Source organism: Opisthocomus hoazin, chromosome W (genome assembly GCF_030867145.1).
Source record: "Opisthocomus hoazin isolate bOpiHoa1 chromosome W, bOpiHoa1.hap1, whole genome shotgun sequence".
NCBI classification, from domain to species: Eukaryota; Metazoa; Chordata; class Aves; order Opisthocomiformes; family Opisthocomidae; genus Opisthocomus; species Opisthocomus hoazin.
The window spans coordinates 28,817,253-28,826,928 of record NC_134453.1 but is presented as its reverse complement, the minus strand read 5'-3'; the positions used below and the strand labels follow the sequence as shown (position 1 = coordinate 28,826,928).

The following is a 9,676-nucleotide window of genomic DNA, read 5'->3' as shown; positions in this document are numbered from 1 at the left end:
ACGTTTCTGTGATGGCGACCAAGTCGTAGCCGTCCTGCTGTATAATGGCTTCCAGCTCCTCCTGTTTATTGCCCATACTACGTGCATTGGTGTAAACACACTTGAGCTGGGATGTCAATCTCACCCCTGGCCTTGGCACTCCAAGCCTAGGCTCATCCCTAGTGAGCTGGGCAATATCCCCTTCCCCCTTCGAACCTAGTTTAAAGCCCTCTCAATGAGCCCCGCCAGCTCATGGCCAAGAAGTCTTCAGTGCGAAGGCAGGCCCTCAGAAATCCCAGTCCCTGGAGATAAGAGAAGCCTGCAGAAAGGATGACCTTCCCTTGGTCGAGGAGGACTGGGTGAGGGATCGCTTCAGTGATCTGGACGTCCACAAATCCACGGGCCCCGATGGAATGCACCCACGAGTGCTGAGAAAGCTGGCGGATGTCATTGCTGAGCCACTCTCCATCATCTTTGAGAGGTCCTGGAGGACAGGAGAGGTGCCTGAGGACTGGAGAAAGGCCAATGTCACTCCAGTCTTCAAAAAGGGCAAGAAGGAGAATCCAGGGAACTACAGGCCGGTCACCCTTACCTCCATCCCAGGAAAGATGATGGAGCAACTCATTCTAGAGGTCATAATCAAGCAAGTGGAGAAAAAGAAGGTTATCAGGAGTAGTCAGCATGGATTCACCAAGGGGAAATCATGCTTGACCAGTCAGATACCTTTCCACGATGGCATGACTGGCTGGGTAGATGAGGGGAGAGCAGTGGATGTTGTCTGCCTTGACACTGTCTCCCGTAACATCCTCCTAGGGAAGCTCAGGAAGTGTGGGCTGGATGAGTGGTCGGTGCGGTGGATTGCGAACTGGCTGAATGGCAGAACTCAGAGGGTTGTCATCAGCATCGCAGAGTCTAGTTGGAGGCCTGTAACTAGTGGTGTCCCCCAGGGGTCAGTACTGGGCCCAGTCTTGTTCAACTTCTTCATCAGTGACCTGGATGGAGGGACAGAGCATACCCTGGTAATAGTACTGTTTCACGTCATTAAGCACTCCCAACATCTTGGTGGGCTATGAAGAAGTAAAACCACTTGGTCAAGTAATTTTTTTTCCCTGAACAGTTCATATACCTATCACCAGTCCCAATCAGTGGAGATATGTGCACATCCAGTGTAACAGAAACCCATTTTAACGAAAGAAAAAAAAATCTGTGGTCTTAACACAGAATCACAGAATCACAGAATGGTAGGGGTTGGAAGGGACTTCTGTGGGTCATCTAGTCCAACCCCCCTGCCGAAGCAGGGTCACCTACAGTAGGCTGCACAGAACCTTGTCCAGGTGGGTCTTGAATATCTCCAGAGAAGGAGACTCCACAACCTCCCTGGGCAGCCTGTGCCAGTGCTCCGTCACCCTCAGAGGGAAGAAGTTCTTCCTCATGTTCAGATGGAACTTCCTATGCTTCAGTTTGTGCCCATTGCCCCTTGTCCTGTCACTGGGCACCACTGAAAAGAGTCTGGCCCCATCCTCCTGACACCCACCCTTCAGATATTTGTGAGTACATATTAGGTCCCCTCACAGCCTTCTCTTCTTCAGGCTGAACAAGCCCAGCTCCCTCAGCCTTTCCTCATAGGAGAGATGCTCCAGTCCCCTCATCATCCTCGTAGCCCTCCGCTGGACTCTCTCCAGTAGTTCTTCATCTTTCTTGAAGTGGGGAGCCCAGAACTGGACACAGCACTCCAGATGGGGCCTCACTAGGGCAGAGTAGAAGGGAAGGAGAACCTCCCTCGACCTACTGTCCACACTCCTCTTAATGCACCCAAGGATCCCATTAGCTTTCTTGGCAGCCAGGGCACACTGCTGGCTCATGGTCAACCTGTCATCCACCAGGACACCCAGGTCACTCTCCACAGAGCTGCTCTCCAGCAGGTCCACCCCAAGCCTTTACTGGTGCATGGGGTTGTTCCTCCCCAGGTGCAGGACCCTGCACTTGCCCTTGTTGAACCTCATCAGGTTCCTCTCTGCCCAACTTTCCAGCCTGTCCAGGTCTCGTCGAATGGCAGCACAGCCTTCTGGTGTATCCACCACTCCTCCCAGTTTTGTGTCATCAGCAAACTTGCTGAGGGTACATTCTAACTCTTCATCCAGGTCATTGATGAAGAAGTTAAACAAGACTGGGCCCAGTACTTATCCCTGGGGGACACCACTTGTTACCGGCCTCCAACTAGACTCAGTGCCGCTGATGACAACCCTCTGAGTTCTGCCATTCAGCATTACACTTCAATCTTGGTACATACTTGTGCATAATACATTTTTGCCACTGCACGTTATACTCAATTTCATTTGTAATCACACACCTGTGCTAACTGAACAAAATGTACTCGTAGATGACTGACTGCATGGAAAAAAGAGGTGAAAGGAGAGAGAGAGAGACAAGTGTTAAAGTGTACCCTCAGCAAGTTTGCTGATGACACCAAACTGGGAAGAGTGGTAGGTACACCAGAAGGCTGTGCTGCCATTCGCGTGACCTGGACAGGCTGGAAAGTTGTGCAGAGAGGAACCTGATGAGGTTCAACAAGGGCAAGTGCAGGATCCTGCACCTGGGGAGGAACAACCCCATACACCAGTAAAGGCTTGGGGTGGACCTGCTGGAGAGCAGCTCTGTGGAGAGGGACCTGGGTGTCCTGGTGGACGACAGGTTAACCATGAGCCAGCAGTGTGCCCTGGCTGCCAAGAAGGCCAATGGCATCCTGGGGTGCATTAAGAGGACTGTGGCCAGCAGGTCGAGGGAGGTTCTCCTCCCCCTCTACTCTGCCCTAGTGAAGCCCCATCTGGAGTACTCTGTCCAGTTCTGGGCTCCCCACTTCAAGAAAGAGGAGGAACTACTGGAGACAGTCCAGTGGAGGGCTACGAGAATGGTGAGGGGACTGAAGCATCTCTCCTACGAGGAGAGGCTGAGGGAGCTGGGCTTGTTTAGCCTGAAGAAGAGAAGGCTGTGAGGGGACCTAATAAATGCTTATAAATATCTGAAGGGTGGTGTGGAATTATTAGTAAAATTAAGGTTTTACATCTGAAAATTAAGGTTTATATGAAAAACATAGCAGTGTTCAGCCATTGAGGAAAAGCATGAAATGAAAAGGAGCTCTGAGGATGGGACACAGCTGCAGCAGGCATGCGAGGAATCCACTCACACAGCAACTCCCTGCAATGTACCATAGAGTATGGAACGGAGTGGAAACTCCATGGCCCTGCTCCATGATGATAAAGTGGGAAGAAATGGTCCTCTAGAACCGATAAGCAGCTCATCTGGCCCCCTGAGCCAACAGGTTTTCAAAACCTTGCCAAAGTGCTATCCTCTTGTGAACTTTGCTCATTTTAATATCATTTTAATACCAAAACACACCTCCATCCCGAAGGCTACCCGCCTCCGAGGTGCGATCACCCCTCTTCGAGTCTGCGCTCTCAATTTTTCATAAACTATACCTTTAAATGTGAAGCGAGAGAATTTTACATCAGTCATGATAAAAGGTATGTATGACTACAGTCACTCAAACTCCACCTTAAAGGTAGAAAGGATATAAAAATAGCCAGGGAAATGGGGGATTTTCGGAGAAGAAGATAACACCGTAGATCTTTGGAGAAAAAGAAGATAACACGGTGAGCAAGTCAAAGGAAACTCCACCTCAGACTGCCTCCGACAGCCGGGATTGGCCGACGGGCTGAGCCTTGCTTCTCCCCAATTGGGACACCTTGGGTGAGACTTAAACTAAGCGCTTTTCTCTTGGGAATAGTTACTTCCTAATGTTTATAGACAGGCTGTATTATTTATAACCTTTTCACGCGTTTTATATTTGCACGTGCTTTCTTGCAGACAGTCACTATCACCGGCAATTCAAAAAACCTATATACCTGTTGCACAAATAAAACTGCACTGTTTAAGTAGCCAGTTGTCACAGTTTCTCACTGAACGCGACCAAATGCGGCCGTGCTAGTTCATGAGCACGACTGGACTGAAGGTGCAGACTGCTATTAGTGTATCCAGAATCGTGGTAGTTTAATATACATATTAAACACGACTGGACTAGTAGTGGCAAATTGGACATCACTCAGAATTTAAACCTAGCCGCACCTAGCCTCTCACTCCGGTGAAGAGCGTTAGAAAGCAAGGGGGTTTATTTTCTGCCAAATTAACGCAACAGAAAATTGGCATCACGGACAGGATTGCCATGGATAAACTGCTGCAAAAATGTGGTTGTGCCCCTTCCCGAGCCGGGAAGGAGTGGGCCCAGAAGTTTTGGAAGGACGAAAAGAAAGTAGTCGAATGTGTTAAACAGTGTCAGGTTTCACACAAGCTCTGAACGGGTAAAGGTAAAGGAGTGATTTGTGCGGTGTTAGGCGCCTGTTTATCTTGTGCACAAAAAGAAGCTAAGGAAGCCCCTGCTCCTACTCTGGTCTCTGCCATAGAACAGGCAGCTTTAAAATCAGAAAATGAGGTGCTGAAATCATCATTAGCTTTCCAGAAGGAGACAGGAGAAAAATTAGAAACTGAGGTTAGTAAACATACAAACCAAGTTGATGAGGTCTTGGCGGAAAATAGAAATTTAGAATATCGAAATGATAGACTCAGGGGTGAGGCTCAGCAGCTTAGGATGTTGTTGGAAAACATGAATGGACTTTTAGATAAAATGCAGCCTTCTGCCCAGGTCCAGCAGATTCATAAGTTAATGCATTACCCGAGCTCAGGAATGCATTCTGAAGGTTATTGGTGTAACAGTGATGATGAGGAAGTCAGTGGAGTCGAAGGGACTTTTAAATCCCAAGTGATACCCTTGCGACCTCTGGTTAAAACTGAAATTGCTGTTGATGATGATGATGAAATCCATACCACTGCATGTACCGTGCCGTGGACACCAACAGAGTTGGAAAGAATAAAAGAGAAATACTCCAGGCAGCCAAGCGAGACAGCTGTTGAGTATGTGTGGCGAGTTTCTGCTGAGGGCGGAGATAGAATTATGTTCAGTGAGGATGAAGCGGGAGACACCTGGGGACCTGGAGTGTTTTTAACCACTGTGCCAGGAGATCATTGTTATTCCCTAACCGCTCGAGCAGCCTACTGGGCAGGCGGTATGGATCCGCAGGAGAGGGGAGAGCCGCTAGAGATTAGAGCTAAGGGTTACTCTGACCTGTCTGCAGCAGTACGAAAAGCAGCTTGTTTGCAAGCTATATGTGACCGGGAGGAGTTTTGAAAATCCCCGATGCTAGCTCCTATTGACCCAGACCGACTAGCCCCTCTCCTCCGTGGTCTCCCCGATTGCCTTAAGCCATTTATGGTTGAAACTCGAAATCGCATACGGGAGATTCGTGATAACCCTAACCGCGGTCGGGGTCGGCTTAACCATATACCCACTTGGAATGAATTTGTACAGGAAATAGACACATACAGACGCCAAATGTGCTGGGCTACCCTAACTGGTGAAAAGCCCCCCGATCCTACCCAAAGGATTCGCCAGGTCCACATAAAAGACTCCAAATCTGATCGAATGCATACTCACAATCCTAAACCTGACGGGAGATTTAAACCTGATAAGGAGCGAAATGAGTTGTGGCATAAAGCCCTGGACTTGGGAGTACCTCGACGGCTCCTGCACGGTGTCCCTACGGAAGATCTCCATGCACTAGTCCAATCCTTAACTAGAAAAAATAATTCGGTTGGGGTAAAGCGTCCAACCGGAGAATCTCTCGGTTATGACAGTGTTGTGCCTTCTGCACCAGAATCTAACTTGATTGATTTGTCAGAGTCCCAGCAAAAAAATTCCCATCCCCGGGGAGGGCAGTGAGCCACCCTGCCCGGCGGGTACTAGCGATTCAATGGCTCCCTGGTAAAATCAACGAACCTATTATTGCCCTTCCCATTGGACCCCGGAAAATATTAACCGAATTTCTCATTGATACCGGGGCCCAAATGTCAGTAATCACTAATAACACAGCACAACTTTTGGGCATAAAACCCACCCGACGCAAAGTCAAATTTATGGGGATTGATGGTGTGATAAAAACATGCCCCACTGCAAAAATTACCCTCGGGTTACCAGGAGAACAGAGAATGACCAGGAAAGAAGTGTTAGTGGGTGCTGCACACACTAATCTTTTAGGATTTGATTTGCTGCATGGGTGAGTGTGGAAACTCCCCGATGGAACTGTGTGGAGCTTTGCAGGACATGAAAAGGGGCTAGACACAGTGGCACTGAGTCTGCTAGAAACCTCCATACCGTTACCCCCCCTCTAAAATCACTAATGTTCGGCAATACCCATTGCCAACAACAGCACTTACCGGTACTGACGGGGTGGTAGTAGAATTGGGAAAAAAAAAAAAAAAAGAAGTAAATGCCAATACTACACCCTTAACTGCCGCAGTTCCAAATATTGCTGAAGTGGTGAAATACCCTACAAGTTTTTATGCAAGACAACCTGTGCTGATAAAAATTCCTCAAACTGGAGCAGTGCCAATGATACTAGTCACTCCTAAAAATCCCTATGCATGAGAAGCCAAAGATTGCTCAAGAAAGACACACTGCATCAGCACCCGGTGGATTTCACTTTCCTTTTAACCCCGTCGGTCGAAAGACTGAGCATGTTTTTCTTCCCTTTTGTGTTCACAGGAATCCTGGATGAACTGCACGTGGACGGATGCATTGGCTTATGCTAACCTCGAGTGCATCCAAGGAATTTTGTCCCTCATTCTAAACGTATGAATGAGTTTAGCAACTGTCATCATACGTGACAACAGGGAATTGCAAATACATGAATCAGAATGGGAGCATTCGATGCATAGATGGAAGGTCGATATAGGGAAAACAATCCACATAGGTTGTCGAACCTTTAATGCTAGTAGTAGAAAAGATTTCTCTCCTTCAGCCCAAGTTACTATCAGGAAATTTCCAGAACAAAAAACAGAACCCACAATAGATAGGAAGCATTGTGCATCTGATGTTTGTTGGTTCAATTTTACTGTCTGTTGTCTGTTTAGGAAGCACTGACAGAGGAAACAAAGCACTATCATTTAAATTTGGGTTAGACATATCACAGGAAAAGACTTCAACTACGGCTATACCTGTACCAATCACGATGTCACCCCAACAAAATTTTGAGAATGAATCCATTCAGACACCCACAAGTCTAAATCCTTACATTTTTAACATTGGTCCTTACGTTATCAAAAATACCGGTCAACAACAAATATTGTTTAACCCGACCTACTGTCTCAAGCGAGTGGAACTTTCAATGCAGATTAATGTCTCTGCCATCAAACCTATTTGCTTACCTTTCCTAGGTACATCCTATGTGGGATGGTATGCATGGTTACATGAACGAACCCTTGCCTCCTCACAACGATTGAAGAGAGATGTAACTGGTATCTTAGGAACAAGCTTGGGAGTCTTAAACAGTATAGATGCTGAAGTACTTGCTAACAAACTAGTCACAACTACTGGTGATTTGAATAGGTTAGAACACCCCCTACGGTCTTCCCTTTTAATTCTGGGAAAGCATCAATGGCTTTTTTTCTAATATATTACCTCAGTGAGAAGAAACAAGTGAAAAGGACCATCAGCTCATTGCAAATGCACTTGGTGCAGCCCCAAACAATATTTCTTTAGCACTCAGCTGTATCCAAGCCCAGCTTTGGATGCAATTGATGACTGCTGCAATTATAAGGGAAGGTGAAGAAGGCACCTTACCTACTGAAATTCAAAAAGTGATATGGGATAATGCAATTGACTTTGAGAAAAAATTTCAGTCCTGGTGGTACGTAGTTAATTTCACCTATGACCCCACTGAGAGTAATACCACTGCTTTTGTCTTAACGATACAAAATGCCTCGGTATATACCATAGACCCAATCATTGCATTAGGATTAAATCACAATGGAACGGTACTCTATCCTATTGAGCATAGAGTGTGGGCCAAAAGAGATGGTGACAAATGGCAAACTGTTGACGTCGATGCATGTATCACACGAGAACAACAAGGCTTTATTTGTGAGAGTAATACCCTTAAAGCGCAAGACATTTGTCTCGACACCGAACAAAACGTTTGTCATTTTGAGATACATCCCAATGATGCCCCCAACACTGTGCTTGTATATATTGGGAAGGGATGTGTTTGCATAAGATCTCCTTGTAATTTTATATTCATAGATAACATGGCCACAGATATTGATAATCGTTTCAATTTTTGTGTTTGCAATTTCACTAACATTGTTGGATGCGATTTCAGTTATTCGACTCCTGTTACGTCTCACCAACTGTTACAGATCAACTATACACTAATTCACGATTTACTACCTGTCCCCATTGGAATGAACATCACATTGGTGAAAAAGCTGCTACAACACAATGACTTGAAATGACTGTTAAAGGAGGCCCAAGAAAACGGACAAAAGACTCTACTTACTGTCCATCATGATGTGAAAGAAATACATCAGGTACTGGAGAGAGTCAAAAAGGACGGAGAACACAAATGGTGGGACACTCTTTTCAGATGGTTGCCAACAGCTACAGGACTCTTTAACAAGATGTTGCATCCCGTTGTTGTTTTATTAATACTCATCATATTGTGCTTTGTTTTAACACTTGCTTTGTATGTTAAACTTTGGCTTATGATGAAAAAGTTAACTCGCTTGCTAGCTCCCCAAAATTGCTTTGTACTTGACAACCCTTACCATAGGAACACGTGTGACATTCCACATTAGTCCCAAACCTGGTGAAGTGTGAGTGACTTCAGTCACGGGGTGGAATATGTGGAATTATTAGTAAAATTAAGGTTTTACATCTGAAAATTAAGGTTTATATGAAAAACATAGCAGTGTTCACCCATTGAGGAAAAGCATGAAATCAAAAGGAGCTCTGAGGATGGGACACAGCTGCAGCAGGCATGCGAGGAATCCACTCACACAGCAACTCTCTGCAACATACCATAGAGTATGGAATGGAGTGGAAACTCCATGGCCCTGCTCCATGATGATAAAGCGGGAAGAAATGGTCCTCTAGAACCGATAAGCAGCTCATCTGGCCCCGTGAGCCAACAGGTTTTCAAAACCTTGCCAAAGTGCTATCCTCTTGTGAACTTTGCTCATTTTAATATCATTTTAATACCAAAACACACCTCCATCCCAAAGGCTACCCGCCTCCGAGGTGCGATCACCCCTCTTCGAGTCTGCGCTCTCAATTTTTCATAAACTATACCTTTAAATGTGAAGCGAGAGAATTTTACATCAGTCATGATAAAAGGTATGTATGACTACAGTCACTCAAACTCCACCTTAAAGGTAGAAAGGATATAAAAATAGCCAAGGAAATGGGGGATTTTCGGAGAAGAAGATAACACCGTAGACTTTTGGAGGAGAAGAAGATAACACTGTCAGCAAGTCAAAGGAAACTCCACCTCAGACTGCCTCCGACAGCCGGGATTGGCCGACGGGCTGAGCCTTGCTTCTCCCCAATTGGGACACCTTGGGTGAGACTTAAACTAAGCGCTTTTCTCTTGGGAATAGTTACTCCCTAATGTTTATAGACAGGCTGTATTATTTATAACCTTTTCACGCGTTTTATATTTGCACGTGCTTTCTTGCAGACAGTCACTATCACCGGCAATTCAAAAAACCTATATACCTGTTGCACAAATAAAACTGCACTGTTTAAGTAGCC

The 9,676-nt window shown here is 46.0% G+C and overlaps 1 pseudogene; it reads left to right on the top strand.

Annotated features, from left to right (window-relative positions):
• Nucleotides 1-5,227: 5,227 nt before the first annotated feature.
• Nucleotides 5,228-8,721, top strand: LOC142365477 (uncharacterized; annotated as a pseudogene).
• The last annotated feature ends 955 nt before the right edge of the window (nucleotides 8,722-9,676 follow it).